The sequence below is a fragment of the Semicossyphus pulcher genome, unplaced genomic scaffold, assembly GCF_022749685.1.
Source record: "Semicossyphus pulcher isolate SPU_LCO1_2020_fin unplaced genomic scaffold, fSemPul1.0.p SCAF_11, whole genome shotgun sequence".
Classification (NCBI taxonomy): Eukaryota; Metazoa; Chordata; class Actinopteri; order Labriformes; family Labridae; genus Semicossyphus; species Semicossyphus pulcher.
In genome coordinates, this window is record NW_027211615.1 from 3,718,917 (window position 1) to 3,735,955 (window position 17,039).

The 17,039-nt window shown below is 43.1% G+C and overlaps 1 protein-coding gene across 3 annotated transcripts in view; it reads right to left on the reverse strand.

Annotated features, from left to right (window-relative positions):
* fynb (FYN proto-oncogene, Src family tyrosine kinase b) overlaps positions 1–15,584 on the reverse strand; it is an 87,135-nt gene extending 71,551 nt beyond the window's left edge. For all 3 annotated transcript variants that reach the window (XM_069657477.1, XM_069657476.1, XM_069657478.1), the window contains exon 1: positions 15,472–15,584. The gene's annotated coding sequence lies outside the window, so the exon portion shown is untranslated. The remainder of the gene's footprint in view (positions 1–15,471) is intronic.
* Between the last annotated feature and the right edge of the window lie 1,455 nt (positions 15,585–17,039).

A 17,039-nucleotide genomic window follows, 5' to 3' on the forward strand; every position in this document is an offset into this window, starting at 1 on the left:
ATCCACTCAAACACACAACTTACTATTCAGGACTGTTCCCAGCTGAGCGTCAGATTAGTCTGTTCAATACGCTTCAGTGTGTTTGTGAGTTCAGCGTCACACCAACCTCCTGTATCACATATCACAGTTTCCTTACTTCAGGACAGATACAACATCACCAGCTGCTTACTTCTTAGAGCCTGAAGTGAACTGACCGCTGTGCATGCAGAGTCTGAAACTCAACTGTAAACAAGCATGCAACGCTGCTGCTGACACAGGTGAGCTCGCCTGGATGATCGTGGCAGGCTTTCAGTTAAACAAGGCGGCTTGACTGTTTGTATTCACATTATTGACAGCACCTTTGTCCTGGTGCTGGTTACCTTTGTCGGACCAGAACCAGCCAGGGAGAAGATGTATAAATGCTTGATATAGCAGCCACACCTGCAGCGCACATACAGGGCAGTGAGTCTACAGGTAGCAGCAGACCGTGAGCTTTACTGACCCAGGGCTGCAAACACAGACTGAACTTACTAGAAACGGTTGATGACAGTAGCAGGCAGTTAGCAGATGATGAAGTAACACAACTGTGAGCCTGTACTTCCCCCACCTGTTGTGAAGTGGCTGGCAGAGGGCTGAACCCAGTGTGTTAAAGTCAGAGAAAGGTTTCGTTTCGTTTGACAAGAAAAGAAGCTTGAATTGCCAAACTATAAAAAGTATGATTGTATTATGTACATTAAAAAGAACTGCATTAATCTGGTATAATTTCCTGTATTTTTTTATATCACAATACACAGTATATCACAGAAAAAAAAGACATCATCATGTCAGTTCTTTGCCATACCGTGCAGCCCTCGCTGCTGGACATAAAGCAAAGCATGGACTGTTTGGGCCTCTGTGTCTCTGTACAGATAACAGAGGACAAAAAGAAACAGTAGAAGAAGAAGACAGAGGAAATGAGAGCGAGATAAAAGCAAAGGTAATGAGGACAGCTGAGAGAGGATGAGATGTGGTTTGACCTTCTTTCTTTCCTCTTCAGTCTGTGGTGTTATTTTCTACCATTTGGAGTCAGCAGAAAGCACCTCTGAAAACAACATCGTGAGTAAATTACTGCCAGTATTCAAATGTTGAGCCAGAAGCCAAACTGCTTTTTCAGTCACAGGTTGCAGCTGGGTTATTCTGGGTGTCTGTGCGGAGGGATCGTGAGGCGTCTCAAAATACTCGCGCAGACCTCAGTGTGACTGAAACATGTGATTTAAGTCGTCTTTACAAGCAGAAAATTGCCATTCGGCTGCTCCACATGTCTGCCTCGGCTCTGTGGCCTCCTTCCTCTCCGTCACCGGACGCAGTCATGGCGACGAGCTCCCAGCATGCTCTGCTGCGAGCCTGTGGAGGCCCTGGCCCCGGAGGCAGTGCTGACTCTCTCTTTTCATCAGCAGCCCCCCTCCAATAAAACATAATGGCACCGAGGCTGCGGGGTAAAGTCATTCAGACACACAAAGCTGTCACATGACCAGCTGAGGCACAACGGGCTCAGTCATTGCTGCTGCCGCTCACTGCTGCGAGAGAGGAGTGGGCTGCTGGACGGGCCGGCAGGATCCATAGAGAGGACTCGGCTCTCAGTGTTCCGAGCTGCCACAGAGGGACAGTGGGCAGGAAGGCCGGCACTGCATGTACTGCACACTACTGCCAGAGATGGAGCAGAAAAATAAGGCTTTGTGTTCATTTTTATGTAGTTTGTTCACCCACACTTTCATAAATGCGTCTATTGGAGCCTCGTCACTGACGACCTCCTTCTGATGACGGCTATTTCCAACCATTGCTCTACTCTGGAGCTTATCAGTAGATGTTGTCATCCTATTAGTCGTCCTTTCCTTACTCTCTCTTTTTCTAGTAACCATAGACTGTATACAGGAAGTGGACGAAGCCACCGTCGACTATTGGTTTGTGTTTCCTTGTTAAAGTGTTACTGTGGCCGTCGCCATCTTGTTCTTTCTGGGCCAGGAGTGACCACATCACGACGGAGAGAATGTAAACAGTCTACCCCAATGTTTATTCATTAGCTAGCAAAGGGCAGGCGAACAAGTCTGCAGGTGTATTTGATAGATCAAAATTATGATCATTGAGCTTTTTAAACTAATATATGTTAGGGATGCAGCGATCGATCCAACGCTGATCAAAGTGCAGATCACTCTAACCGATCGCGAGTAAAACTAAGTAAGTAAAACTTATGAGCCACATTCGCACCACACAGAGCAGATGAACGTTTTTTTCCGCAGTGACAGTGAAGGCAAATAAAACGCTGACTTGTGCGTAACCAGGGGAGATGGCTGCAGGGGCGATTGTCCTTTGGTTTTTGCGTCTTTGCCTAGGATAGAAAACGTCACACGTTCTGACACTGAACCCGCGCTCTGCTGGAATTACCAGCGCCACTTCTGCCAAAGTTTAGACGTCGACAACATTGATCCCAGGGAAGTGATCAGAAGTTAGCTGTTTGTTAAACTGTTCGCAGAGAACGGGTTCATTTGTTCTTACAACTATTTTTTAACTGATAAACACAGAACACGTTATAACACATCAGGGTTTTATCATGAATTTGTCTAATTTGCAATAAATCCTGAACATTGTGAGGCTCAGTGTTTCTAACCGTCTCTCGTGGACACAGCTGATTTAATTGTTGTTTAATAGGATTGCAGAGCCTGCAGGTTTCAGCCTATATATTTGTTTATTTGCATCACATATGTGCAGAACACATTGTTGTGAACAGTGCAGTTATCAAGTACAATGGCTGATGAACACTAAGATCATAATGTGTTCATTTCTCTCTCTGTGTTATGATTTTTATATTCTTAGAAAGGTTAGAAAAATTCATCTAAATCAGTGATGGGCAGATCTCACTCTTAAAACAACAGTAATCAGCGCTGGTTTAGCTCAGCGGTTAAATCGACAGCCATGTACAGAGGCTGCAGTCCTCGATGCAGCGGCCCTGGGTTCAGCTAACGCCCTCGGCCATTTGCCGCGTGTCATCCCCACTCTCTCTTCCCCAGTGTCCAACACTATCCACTGTCCTCTCTCTATGAAAGGCCAAAACAAGAATCTTAAAAAAATACATCAGTTGGCCTATCTGCCCTAAAGATCCTGATCGGTGCGTCACTAATATGTGACTAAAGCACAAATTATTCTCTTGTTACAACTTTTGCATACATCACAATATGATGGCTTCTTTATGATCGAGCTGTTATTCTTACTTCTCACATGATGTGTTGCATGGAAGGCTGATCTTACTGGTGCAAAGATGGAGCGGAAACACCAGGAACAAGCTTTATAGTGTCGTAACGGGTGATGAGAGAAATGCTAAATGAGAGATTGCATGGAGCTACTGAACAAAAAGCTAGCTTGGACTTGATGTCACGGCACTCTTTATGCTTCATAGGTCTTTAAATGTTCTTTAAATTAAACATAAAGAAAGAAAAGGAGAACTTCTGTTCAGTTTCCTTCATGTTACTTGTGAGTAGAAAGCAAGTGGTGGTGCAGAAGGAAGCAGAGAAGCAGGAACGCTCACGGGCAGGTATCTCTTCCCCCCCATGAACACAGCACACTCATAATCTTTGGTCTTCTGAGCCAAGGCGGAGGTACCCCTGCTGGGAAATGCACCCGAGTCTCTGGAGGTGGGCGACTGCTTTCTTTCTGTGACGCTCAGACACGACGTGCATCTACAGTTTAACATAAAGTCGCCGTCAGCCACCCACCTCTGGTTCATTTCAGGGCTAGGCTCTAAAGGGTAAGTAGGGCACTTTGCCATTCAATAATAGCTGCATTTGCAAAGCTTACAGCTGCAGGCTGCAGCCTTTACATGGATTTAGAGCAAGCTTGCAGACTGAGGGCTAGTTCAGAAGTGATGATACATTCAGCTTTTCTCAAACATCGTCATGGAGTTCATGGTAAAGATATGACATGCTGGAACGCTAATTAAATCCAAACTGTTTCATCCGCGTTCCCATGAGCCCTGACGGATGTGCTTTGATTGACAGGTCAGGACTGCCGGCGGGCTGAGAGGCTGAGCTGAGAGACTGACTGACAGACAGAGCTGAGGAGGAAGAGTGGATTAAAACGGACAATTATCCTCACAGCACATTAGGCTGCATCTGGACAGGCTTTCTGCATCCACACCACATGAGAGAGGGATTTGCCAGGTGATTAAAGCATTAGGGAGGAAGCAGAAATGAGGATTTCTTTTTACAGATCAAGAGCGAACACTTCAGAAACACTGGAAAGCTTTTGTGTTCACGTGAAGACAGAATGATTCACACGTCGGCCTCCCTGAACCACGCCGAGACAGGGAAACTCCTGGATGACTGACAGCCGAAGATGGCATCACACTGTTTGAAGCTTTACATTGTGGGACTGATACACATCCTCATGTGGTACAGGTTATGGATAACATTACTAGAATCAGATATCTTTTGAATCGGATCTGGTCGTTCAATACGAAGATCCGACTATTCGGTCTTTTTTTTTTCCTATAGCAGCATATATATATACATATATATATATATATATATAACGGGCTTAGGCCCTGTGAATATAAAATGAGCCTCAATCACCTTCATTAGACTTTAAAAAACATCACACTGTGACACAGTCTCGTAGCGCTGAAAGGGGGAGAGCACGGGCACAGAAGGGCGATGGCAGACAGAAGTGATGACGGGAAATACAACTTAGTTTGATTATGAAGCCTCTACAGCTCTGTGTGAAATATATGAGCCACACAGCAGACTGGAGTCTCTGTTAACAGTGACAGACAGACCTGCGTGATAACACAGGTCCACGTTATAATGTCCTCCCCGCGCTGCGTTTTTGTAAACTATGATGAACTGATCACAGGTCACAGCTCCTGCTCGTGTCAGTCACAGCACGTGGAGACCGAGTTTATACTTTATAGTAACTGTGCGCGACCTCATTGAGCCAGGTACAGAGCACGAGAAACACACAGCTCTGTGATCTCTCTTCACTTTACCAACAGCGCATGTCAAGGAGGGGAAAACAACGACGGCACGACATTAAGAATTTCAAGTCGATTGAGGGTCACAGACAGATGACTCGTCGACTTTCAGGGGGCAGCACTAAAAATCAACAAATAGCAATGTCAGTTTTTTTACCTCAAATAAAGACACTTTATTACCATTATGTAAAAGCCACGAGCTCTAAAGAGCTACGATTGATTCATATCTACTGTATGTGCAGTGCAGGTCATGGTAAAGTCATTTGTACACTGTGGTCCACAATAATGCTGTGAAGTGGTCCTGTGCTAATGCACAGTTAGCTTTGTTATGTTGCAGTGACGTTATACAGTAGATAATATGCTCATCCTCTGCACCCTCTTTAAGGTTGCACAGTCGACATGCATGGCTTCAACTCAAAGGTAATTTCTGACAGAGGGATAACTGCATGATGTGCACTCTCCACCTATGATCATGTATTCAAACTGTCTGTGGGGATGCCGTCTCTGCCTCTGGGTCTTATTTAACATGTGACGGAGCATTCTGAGGATAAAGTGTGACGGTGAAGGCCCAGGTCTGGCGTGCCCGCGTGACGCCGCTGCCAGGATGAGCAATCATCTCCTTTGTCAGCATCTCGCAGCTGCATCAGCAATGCAGAGAAATGACGCTGCACAGAGCGGAGCGGAGCACAGAGGGCAGACAGGCAGCAGGGTTCAGGAGACTGTGTGCTGCAGTGGAAATTGGCCCTAATAGAGGCTCTTGGCAGGGAGTCTGACACACAGTTACTATCTGAGATGAGCTCTACTTATAAACAGCCACTCTTCCACTGTGCTCTGCGAGGGAATCTGTCTGCATGAAGCACGACCAGAAACAGCATTGAAATTCATACAGACCAGAATGGCTCCTTTGCAATGCAGATTTCGTAGCGGGCGCAGCACGCACAGCACAGGGAGGCTTTGTTAGGACAGAATATACCCTCTGTAGCTCACACATGACATGAGACACAGCTGGACACTTGATTATGTATGAAAAGCGTCTTCTCGGGCATTAACATACATACAGAGAGCACGTTTGTTTTCACCTCAAAGTACAAACAATTGTCACGAGTCTGCCTGACACTATGGTAAACACATCATTAATAAATAATACAGCAGAGTGAGATGTATTGTCTGACTCTGACGTCATTTCAGCGGGGAGAACACCCTCATGATGTGTGTGGCAGGCAGAGAGCCCCAGCCAGTCCATGACCTGCTGTCACATACTGATTCCCAATCCACATTAGAACAAGTCTATTTTATTACAAAATGTACAGTATGCGTCAACGTAATTTGAGAATTGTTCACTGTAAGACCATCATAATATCGGTCGGGTTTAACTGTATTTGATAGCCCTTTTACTTAGTCTTTATTCTTGTCATAAGGTTGGTGATTTCTTGCTTTTATCATGATCAGAGCTGCAAATGAAAGCTTTGTTATTTGGAGGGAACAAAGGTATATCTGTAGCACTAAGGATCAAAACATGTTGGCGTTCTTTTGTCCGTTTCTTCCTGATTAAATCAACATTTTAATTTTGAGGACAATTTTCTCATATTTAACACCTGAGAACGGTGGCTTCTTTCCTTACACCAGCTTTGTGGTAACGTAGGCCTAGATTAAGTATAGTATCCAAAAAGGCAAAGGATTCACAATTTTAAAATACCAAACATTAAAATGATACCTACTACCTACTGACAAAAACCTTCTCTCTCCATCACCACACGCGCAGCAAAAGAAAGCAACACCAGATGCGTGCTGTCACGTCCTCGCTCACTTCTCTGCTTTCTCGCACAGTATCAGCAGCAGATCTGCAAACCTGCAAAGGTGTGGCTGCATTGTGCGCGAGGCTATCGAAGCTGTCAGTGGGGAACATCTGCCTCTGTGAGTTTTACTGCTGAACATCAAATGTAAAGAAAGTGGAGACAGAAACCTACGCTCTTTGGATGGAAGGAGCTCACAGCTGAGGTATACCGCCCAAACAGGATGTCTCAGCTGAAGTCCACTTGTCTTTCACCCCTCTCACTTCATACCATGCATCTATCAGACATGTTACCCTGTTTTCCCATCATCCAGGTAACAACGATAACATATGTATCCCCACACAGCATGATGCTTACCTTACTCAATCAGCTATAGTTTGAAACAGGTTAATTCTCTGATCCTTCGTGCTTTGTTTATGATCAAAGAAACAATTATCTCTCATTTCTGTTTCAATCTTTTTGCTTTATTTTATTTTTAAAGAATAAAATGTGTTTATGGCATGGTATGGGTGAACTTGATTCTGATTGGCTACAGGCTGGGCATTAATTCCTGACAATGAACATCTGCTAATTTTCCAACAGGGTGCAGTCAAAGCCTTACATTGATTACAAGTATTGACCCTTGTACAAACAAGCTAGCGTCTTATTATAACACTAAGTTGCAACATTTCTTATAGGCTGCTGTAACATACTCGCTGAAAGATGTTCACTGACCCTCTGAACCTGCTGATTCTGAGGATCACATACGCGATCTCACATCCTAGGCAGCGGCTTACACAACTCACAGCCTCTCCGCGTTGTAAAACAAATATAGATATGGGGACAATGTCATGTCTGGATAGCTAGCTTGTCTCGTTTGACTGTGAACCTTGTTAGCATATACCGTTGCGACATTCCTTGCAAAATGACGGCCGTGAAATAAGCAGTGATGCTTAACAGGACTTTGTACATGTTTACACATACATGTACAGTTACTCGTCCACTACATTGATGGCGTCGGGATAGATTTTTTCAGACTTTTGACTGGCCGTTATTTTTCTTCTTCTTTGCATGACCGGGTTATATCGCCGCCTGTTGGTGTGGCGTTGTCGTGACAGCGTTTCTGTTGTGTTTATGCGCTTTCCTTTGGACAGGGATTTTTTATAACCGTGCTTTTGTGGACGTCGTTTTTTTTTTTTAAACGAAGGAGGTAAAAACCCAATAATACCCGTGTACGTGCAGACGTGGCCTGAGATCCGTCCTAAACTCTGCAGTAGTTAAAACAGTTCCATTGTGTGAGATCCTCATGGGATGATTATTTCAGGTAGTCTCAGGTGTTACAAGTGAATCTGAGTTATAGCTCGTGACAAACTTTATATTTTGATTGCAAACATCAACACATGGTCTTAATTTGTTTTGCTTTTGCAAGTGACCATGGTATAAGCACAACGACGATGTGTTCATAATCAGGAATCATCAGGACACCTGAGCATTATCCCTGACTTGGATTATGATAAAACAAAGAATGAGACGGTGTTATTGTAGACAGAGCGTTATTTAACAGTTTCTGGCTGTAGGCCAATTGATTGATAAGTCAAAGGCTCTGATCATGATGTCTGATAACTGCCATCTGGGTAAACAGCAGTTCAGAACCTTAAAAACAACATGTTTAAGTTAAAACATGTTTTCACTGCTCGATGAAGACGCTGTTTAATGATTTGAACTGGACAAAGTCTTGGACAGTCAGCTCCCTCCTCCCTGCAGCTGCTTCTCTAACCACCTCGTGATGCTGGATCTGTGGCCCGCTGCTCAGACGGCCACATATGGAGGAAACCTGTTATAGGAACCTACCATTGCCATTCCACTGCTTCAGCAGCACTCTAAACGCTCAGGCTGGGTGGTGGCTGGCTGAATTAAAAGATTTCTGCTCGATTTATTCAGCGGTGAGGTTTTAAATATAGAGCGAGGCGCTCCAGTGCACTATTGAACTTGTGAATAAAGGCTAAATGGACTCGAGAGCTGAACGGAATTGGAGAGATTAGGATAAAAAAAGGAGGAAGATTAAAAATGGAAAATGTTGAGCAGGATATGAGAGACAGCCACGCTCATGCCTCGCCTGTGCTCCAGATGTAAATGAGGATTCTTTTCAGGGGAAATGAAGCCACACTCAGCGACCATTAACTGACTGTGCACATGTGGAGTAAACGCACACGCGAGCAAACACAAAGCCGAGCCGTGGCAGGTGGAAGTGGCGGGCTGATAGGGGAGTGTGTGTGATGTTATCGCTGATGCTCCTTGAAGCAAGAAAAACAACTCCGGTTAATTGAATTCCTTTGAAGAAACACCCCTCAGACGGACATCTCTGTGGGCCCTGCTTTGACAAGCTTTCATGGCAGTGTATCGCTTTCACACATCATTTCCTCCCAAACATCTCTGCAACATTAACCCACCGGCACATGCCGGGGTCGTAAACATGCCTATGTTTTTAGTGAAGCTGATGGATCGTGAATAAAGCTAAAAAACACGACTGTGGGTTTTTAATTAGCAGAGTGGAAACAAACTAGCAGTGGTGATAAGGCGAGGCTGGAGGGACGGCAGGAGGGAATCATATGATCAGGACTTCTGCTCTCACATGTCGGCCCTCGTCCCCTCCGGCTCTGTCACAGCCCGCATTCATCCGTGGTTCAACATTTACTCATCTGTAACAATAAGTTCATTTGAGCCTGCGAGTACGTCACGACTCAGCCACCGACTGCAGAGAGAGAGAAAAGAGACAGCAGAGAGAGAGGAGAGAGACACATCCCTCTCCTCTGGACGCGTGACACAAAGGACATCACTGTTGTGGTGACGTTGTGACCTCTGAGGTTCTGGCGTGACGCTGAGCGCAGAGGAGCGGCTGACTGCAGACGTAAATGCAGGAGCCCTCTAACCCTCCGCCAGCTCCGTCTGATGACATCAACTGCTGGACTGGACTCTCCTGCTATTTCTCTTGAGCTAATGAGCTGGAGGGGGGTGGGGGGGGTACATTTACTCACTCATGTGAAAACAATTCCACTGGGTTTGATTTAATAAGCAGCAGACTCTTAAAGTGAGGGACTGAGCTTTACGTACAGAGTTAAGTTTAGTTTCTGGCTGGCACACACGAAAAGATGTTTAAAATCTTAACAGATGTTGAAAATGCGAGAGACTCCACGCAAGTAATGATAGATTGAGCAGTTCTGTTCCTGTCGTGTGTGGAGAGCAACGATATGACCCAAACAGCACACCACACACTAACAGATCCATTCACCAACATCCGAGCTGGAAATCTCACGAAATCTCTCGCGGTCAAACGAGACTTTAGAGTAAACAAAGATGGCGGACGACGGGCAGGAAGAAAATTCAGGGAGAAAAAAGAACAAACTGTGCATGAAGTGGTGGAGACGGCATGAACACGGGCTGTACATGTTACTTTATGCTGAACGTTTGCTTTTGTCGCCATGGCTGCGGCTGTTGAGCTTCCTGCTTCAGTCAGCTTGCTTCCTGATTGGCTATCGTTTGGTTCCACGTGACGTTCCACACAGAGTGTGCTCGGCTGTCCTCGGGGTTCCCCCCACACAGCAGGATATCAGATCATAAATATTGTTTAATAACATGTTTAATATCTGAAATCGGTGCGGCCACGACGTTCTTCCGAGCAGAAGTAAAATCCCTCCTAACATCCGTCACAGCAGGAACATCTGGAGAGATCATCTTCAGAACCATCAAACAATCAGGACTTAGCTTGCTTTTGTGTGAAGGGGGGAATCAGGCCCAACATTGGTTTGATTATCTTTAGTGTGTACCCTGCCTTAGCTGCCTGTCGTTGTATATTTGTGTCTCAGTGTGCAGAGTGTGTGTGTACAGCTCTTAAAGGGCCCTTGGAGAACGGTTAGGCCAGCAGTCCACTCCTCTATGCAACAAAACACATTTTTTATACATTTTTCTTGAACAATAAATTCATTATTTCATCCATAAAATTGCCACTATTAAAAATTCCGAACATAATTTTCCAATAAAAACACAAATTCGAAAATATATATAATATATAATATTTTCAGATGGCAGCAGTACTCTCCACATGTTTGCATTAAAAATTAACTTAAGTAATTAATTCTGTAATATTATTCTAACTTATTGTCTCATTTTAATCAGTTTATTCGTCATTAAAAAGAAAATAAATCAAATAAGATGTTGAGATGTGACTGACAGCTCAGAAAAGCTTAGAACTTCAGACTGTACTGTTTAACATCCTGTCCCCACAGGTTAAGAACGATCTCTTTAATAACAAATCGATAATCATTCAAGTCATTTATCAAGCAGCTGTGTCCAATATTTGCTGGTTCCTGCTGCTGGAATGTGGAGATTCTGAATCTTTGGACTTTTGATAATAAAATCGCCCTGAACGTGATCCACCTCAAACCCCCGTGGTTTACCTCAAATGTTCCCAGAAGACTTTTTGCTGTTTGAAAAGTGTGCAGTCTTGAGTAACAGAGATTAGAGGTTACACGAAGTTGCAAAATGTTGCAGATTAAAGCTTAACCCTGCCAGCCCTGTGCACTGGCTGTTAGACAGGGACCGGCTCCAAGGCTGTGCGGCACACAGTGACAGGAACCACGGTGACATGATGTAGTAACTGTGAGCACACTTCACACCTGCACTACATCCTAGGTGAGAACAGCACACCCCAGCAGCATTAATCAAAAATACATTAAAGGGATGAACGAGGTTCACACTGAGCCAAGCAGGTGAGACGTGGTCTGAAGTGGGTCAATGACATCCATGGCAAAGCAAGGCTGAAACTAAGTCACATCACAAGGCTGAATAATTCTGAATCTGGTGTGATTATTGCAGAATATCTTTACATCTGCATCTTGATTCATTTCTATTGATACACACCACCTTTAGTAACAATGTTTGAGTGCAGAATACAATTTAAACAACGTTCAAGAATAACCTATAACCCACATGAAACATGAAATCATGTGATCGGTGGCCCACCTGCTCACTTAAACTCCTGCTAATGAGGGCTCCCAAGAGGAGAAACATTTCTGTTCCACCATATAATGTGTAGTTTATTTAACGGAGGTCAAATTGTTTGCTTTTCTCCTATAAAATACTCAAACAGTGACATTATTTGATGAATTGATATAATGTCAGCTGTTCAAGCCCATAAAAATACTTGTGCAGTCGGGGTGGGAATCACAGGGTAACCAAATGTTACACATGGCCCATGATAACAAGAATATCATGATAAAGCAAATATGATCATTGATTTACTGTAAGATAATCATATAATGATACATCACGATATCTGATTAACTTCCTGTCCCACCCCTAGTCCACAGGGAACAGTTAACATGTAAACAGGTCTACAGAGGCTCTGCACTTTTCTTCAACCAATGAAGGAAGTATTCTGACTCACCAGTTTATTCAAGCTTGAGGATTTTAACTTTACTGGATAGAAAGTTGTTTTTAGACCTTTTGTTCAGGTCGGATCTTCTCTTTTTTAAACCAAAAGCAGCCATTACATTGCTTTTCTTCGTAGCCACCAGAATCCATTGACAATAACGTCATTTTCACACTGCAGACATGAAAGTTGCGGGTCTACCGCTGCCTCCATCTGTTAGTTTGACGTGAACCTTTGGTGTTTAAAATCGTTAGTTTAGATTAAAAACAATATTTGTGTCATACATAATAATGTGAATTAACCCAACTAATAAATGCTGCAGTAGACCAGCAACTCAGAGATCTGTGAGGTGAAATTAGTGCTTTTGTCAAACGAGTCTGGTGGCTATAAAAAAGGTACAGAACAGCTGTTTGGGTTTCATAAAAAGGATCTTACAAACAGGTCTTTCTCTATTATCAGACATTTAGAATAACAATCTGAACCTCTGAGGGGCAAAAACAAGCACTTTTTAGTGGGTGTACTTTAATTGGGGCATTTGTTCCCAGAAGATCACGTTGCAGCATTTAGACCTAAATATGTGAAAATGTGGCCCAAGTTCAAAACATCCAGAATTTACCTTTAATGGGAGCACACCTACCTATTTCTGCCCCAGGGCCCCCAAGCTGATTAATCTTGCCATAATTAATTAATCCAGTAATGAAAACAAAAACCACAAGTCCATGACATCCACAGACAGATCGCTCACTATGGGACTTGTTTATCTAACTTACATGAGCATCTCTACGTACACGCTCACACTCCTCCTACTGCTGTCCTCACTTCCTCACCTCTGTGTGATCCCTGCCCGATCGGGTCCCTCCTGCTGTGATGAGGAGCACAGTGCTTTGGCAGGGTTTGCAGCACAGTGAACAGCAGCAGAATAAGAAGCTGTCGGTCTAAACACGGGGGACTTTGATCAGTGATACCGTGCATGCCTCATCCTTTTGTTTAGCACCGAGAATAAAAAGAGGAGCCCTTTGCCCATAACTCATCCTGACAAGAGAAGTTTTTCTCTGTAAGAAGCCACAAGTCAGACGGGGACATCTGCAATACAGAACCTCACTGGAAAAATACCTACTTTAAGCTAAACATGGAGCTAAAGACTTTTTTAAGTAGCTACATCTGTAATTTCCAAGTTAGTAACGACCAGTAATGACTTCCATCAGACATTTTCTGTCTATATCACATATTTTTCTAAATGAATAAAATATCTCAATTCATTATAATATTTAATTTGATAATGCTTCTGGTAATCTGATAATGATGGAAGTCTGAAGCCTTGTAGTTTCAACCTAAGTGTACAGTTTATTAACGTAATAAAACTTTCCTTTTTTAGGAAAGACAATTAAAACTGTTAAAACACTAAGTAATGCAGTTCTCTGTTAATAAACAATGCTTTTCCCGACCAGCAGATACCGAGCGTCAGGAGGGGCTGCTAGCCAAACTGCGGCTAGTGATGGTAGCTCAGTTTTAAGGTAAAGATTCCTTCAGTGTCTGTTGTTCACAAGGTTTCTACCAGAAGCCGAATTATCTGTGGAGGTCTCCTTTACTCAAAAAGTTAATCAAAATTAAGTCAAAAAATCAGACCATGTGATGAAACCTGTGAAAACACTGAATAAAGCAGTTTCACTTAAAAAAGAATTGTTTTTAAAGGCTTGTCAGCGCGGCTTCAGGGGCTGTTGGGAAAGCTAACGCTAAGTTTAGCACAGTAACTCTCCAGGTGTTGGTTGACTGAAACTCTTCAACGGATCAAAGTAAAAGTTACAGAGATCTATAAAATGAAGCCGATTGGACTTCCACAGTAAGAAAGCAGCTGGTTGGAAATGTTTAATTTTCTAGTGTGCAAGCTAAACACTGCAGACTGAATGGCTAAAATGCGTTTCTTTCTCCTGTTTGGCACAAGACATAAAAAAAGATATTTCATAAAGCACACTGGGACCTGTAGCTACTTTGTGTTTTCCAGGACAACTACCTCTCATCTCAACAGAGAACATCCCTACAGCCTGGGGATAGATGCATCCTCAAAGCCTTACAGTATACCTTGCTCCTATACATTGCACCTGCAGCGCCTGAACTCATCACGTCACACGTTTGTACAACAAGAAACTTTGTCTTCTTTGTGCAGAAATCTCGCACTCAGTAGAGTAAGCATGCTGACTGTGAGCTGCTGGCACTGCTGAAGACCAAAGGAATTCAGCCTTCTTAAAATAAAAGGGATAATCGTACTCCTAAGGCAAAGGAAAGCATGGGATTTCCCTTCCAGTTTTCCATAGAAAGCCACCTAAATTAAATGCATAACAAGTGGCACGCATTGCTGTCAGTCACATGTTGTAAATAAAGACTGCCTCATTAAAGGGAGAAATGCTGATGCAAGAGTGAAACTGTGGCTGGTGATAAAATCAATTACATTAAATTTGAAAACACAATGGGTGGAACGAATGGCTGCGGTTCAGATCTGGCCAAGTTTTAATGGGCCGAGGGAAAGGATGGAGGGAAGCCTGTCATTGTTTTTAGAGGTGATCGAGGTGATGATAGTAATTAACCCCAATTATGACGGGAAAAGGAGAGACAAAGTTAATCTACAAGTCATAAACACCACAGGGATCACTGCCAACAAGCTTGGACAGACTGTATTAAAGTGATGCCAGCACACCTCACCTGCACCTTGTTATGTGGAGGAATGCAACCTGCAAACCTGCATGCAAAAGACCCTGAATGCATCCCAGATAAGAGAGCCACTGTTAGTCATGTGAGGTTGTGTCCTTCATCTGACTCTACTAAGCATCAATAGGAGATGCTGATGATGGTGATGGGAGAAAGTGGGGAGCGAGGGAGGGGAGGGGGGGGAGGAGGTAAACAACCGAGCAGAGGATCAAAAACCAATGCGTCAAGATGCTTTGAAGGCTCAAACCCTCCTGAGTGATAATGAACACAGCGTAGTCCTCCGCTTTGTGCCATTGACCGTGGATAACCTACTTGTCTTATAAGCTTCGGGTGCTGTTTCTTCATTACCAGGGCTGAATGTATGCCGCTGTGTGCAGGCTTTTTAACTGAATTCACACACACAGGTTAGTAAAAAAGAGCCGACGCCTCACTCAGACAGCCTTCACAAATAGAGGAGGTATACTAAGCACCTTTACGTTCAAGAAAAACGTCAAAAATAATAATACCTGGAAAAATCAAAGTAATTCATTCGGCTTCAGAGATGCGAGCAAGCTGAAGGATGAGTTGAAATATAAATCAATGTCTCTTACCTGTCCAAACGCGTCTAATAATCCGCAGCACTATATTCCATTTCCGTTATAAAGAAATAATTTGGCAGTTATTACGGGAGCGCTGCTGTGCTGGCCCTGATGTCGCCGTGCTGCTCGTCGTAGCCGCTGCGTGTGATGGCGTTAGCTCTGCAGGGCCACAATGAAAGTACTGCTGCCTTCATGAACTATCGGAAAAATCAGTTTCAAGTACTTCAACTCAACAAACCAACCGAGGAATGTAGGCCACCAAGAATTATGTATTTGGACCTAGTTTTAGTCGAGTAGAAAATTGATGTGTCAAGGGCATGACAAATCATGATAAACAATTATTTTGCTGATGGTGGGAGATTTTGTTTGATTGTAGTCGTTACTATTGTAATTTAGTGTATTTTAAGTCACTCCAATTAGCCCCATTTTCAGCTTTTTGTGTGTGTTTAAACTATTTAAGCAATTGTCGCTATTAAAACTAAGTCAGTCAGTTGCCTTTATTTTGATGAGAAAAATATCGTGCACGAATGTCTCTAATTTCTGAGCTTTTAAGCAGCAAGTGAACTGACATAACGGGCCCTTTTATTGACTGACAGGACGCCCGTCCAATCAGAGGCCAGCGAGGGTGGGAGGTGGATGTTAAAGGGATGTAACTCGCAAGTGTGCCGATTTCTTCGATTGAGATGCCAAGGAAACCTGTAAGAAAGTTCAGGAGGATTTTAAAAGGATGTTCTAAAAGTAATAGCGAAAATGAATCTGTTAGCTTTTAGAAACTTAATAACAAAAATAAAATAATTTCATGGTCTTGGTGGAGCTACAGAAGCTGCCGAGCATGTCACTGTTATTGTGGTATTTTAATAAGTATGTTAAAAATATAAATATCTAAGACCTTAATGTAGTTTTATATCAGGTGGAAGAAGGCCTGCTATATTTTTGTGAATTGTTTGACATCTAATAAAATGACAAACAGCTGTATGAGGTAGGTCTGCGTTTGGTGTTTTACTCAACGTTTGAGCGCCATCTTTTGTCTGCATGACGAACAGCACTTTCAAAAAGCTCAGGTGGCACTTTTAACAACAAATTAACAATAATAATAAACAATTTGATTTATAAACATAGCAGGAAAAACTATTTAGATCAGAACCATTAAATAGATCACCATAATCTTGCTTCACAGGGCTTCTGTGGGATCCTCATGTTTTCAGCTACTTGGAAACACAAATACAGTCACCTATTGTGTTAATCCTTTCTTTATCTTGTAGTGATAAAGAACATTTAAAATCCTCTACAACTCTATATAAGAAGAATGTATTCGTCTGAACTTGAGTGATGTGAATTTGACATATTGTAGCCTTTAAGATGTTTGAGCAGGTTAAAGCTCTCCGTGAATAAAATAAAACTATAACGGCACAACATTAAAAGGAAAATATCAGTGTGGATAACTTTATTTAGAAGTGTGCTTTTAATTCTGTCTAAGAGTACATCACAAAGCAGTGAAGCCCTCCTGCTGCAGACAGTTTGAGTTGAGCTGCAGTGACAGCTCGACTGTAGAGGGAGGACGGAGGTGATCGAGCCTCTGC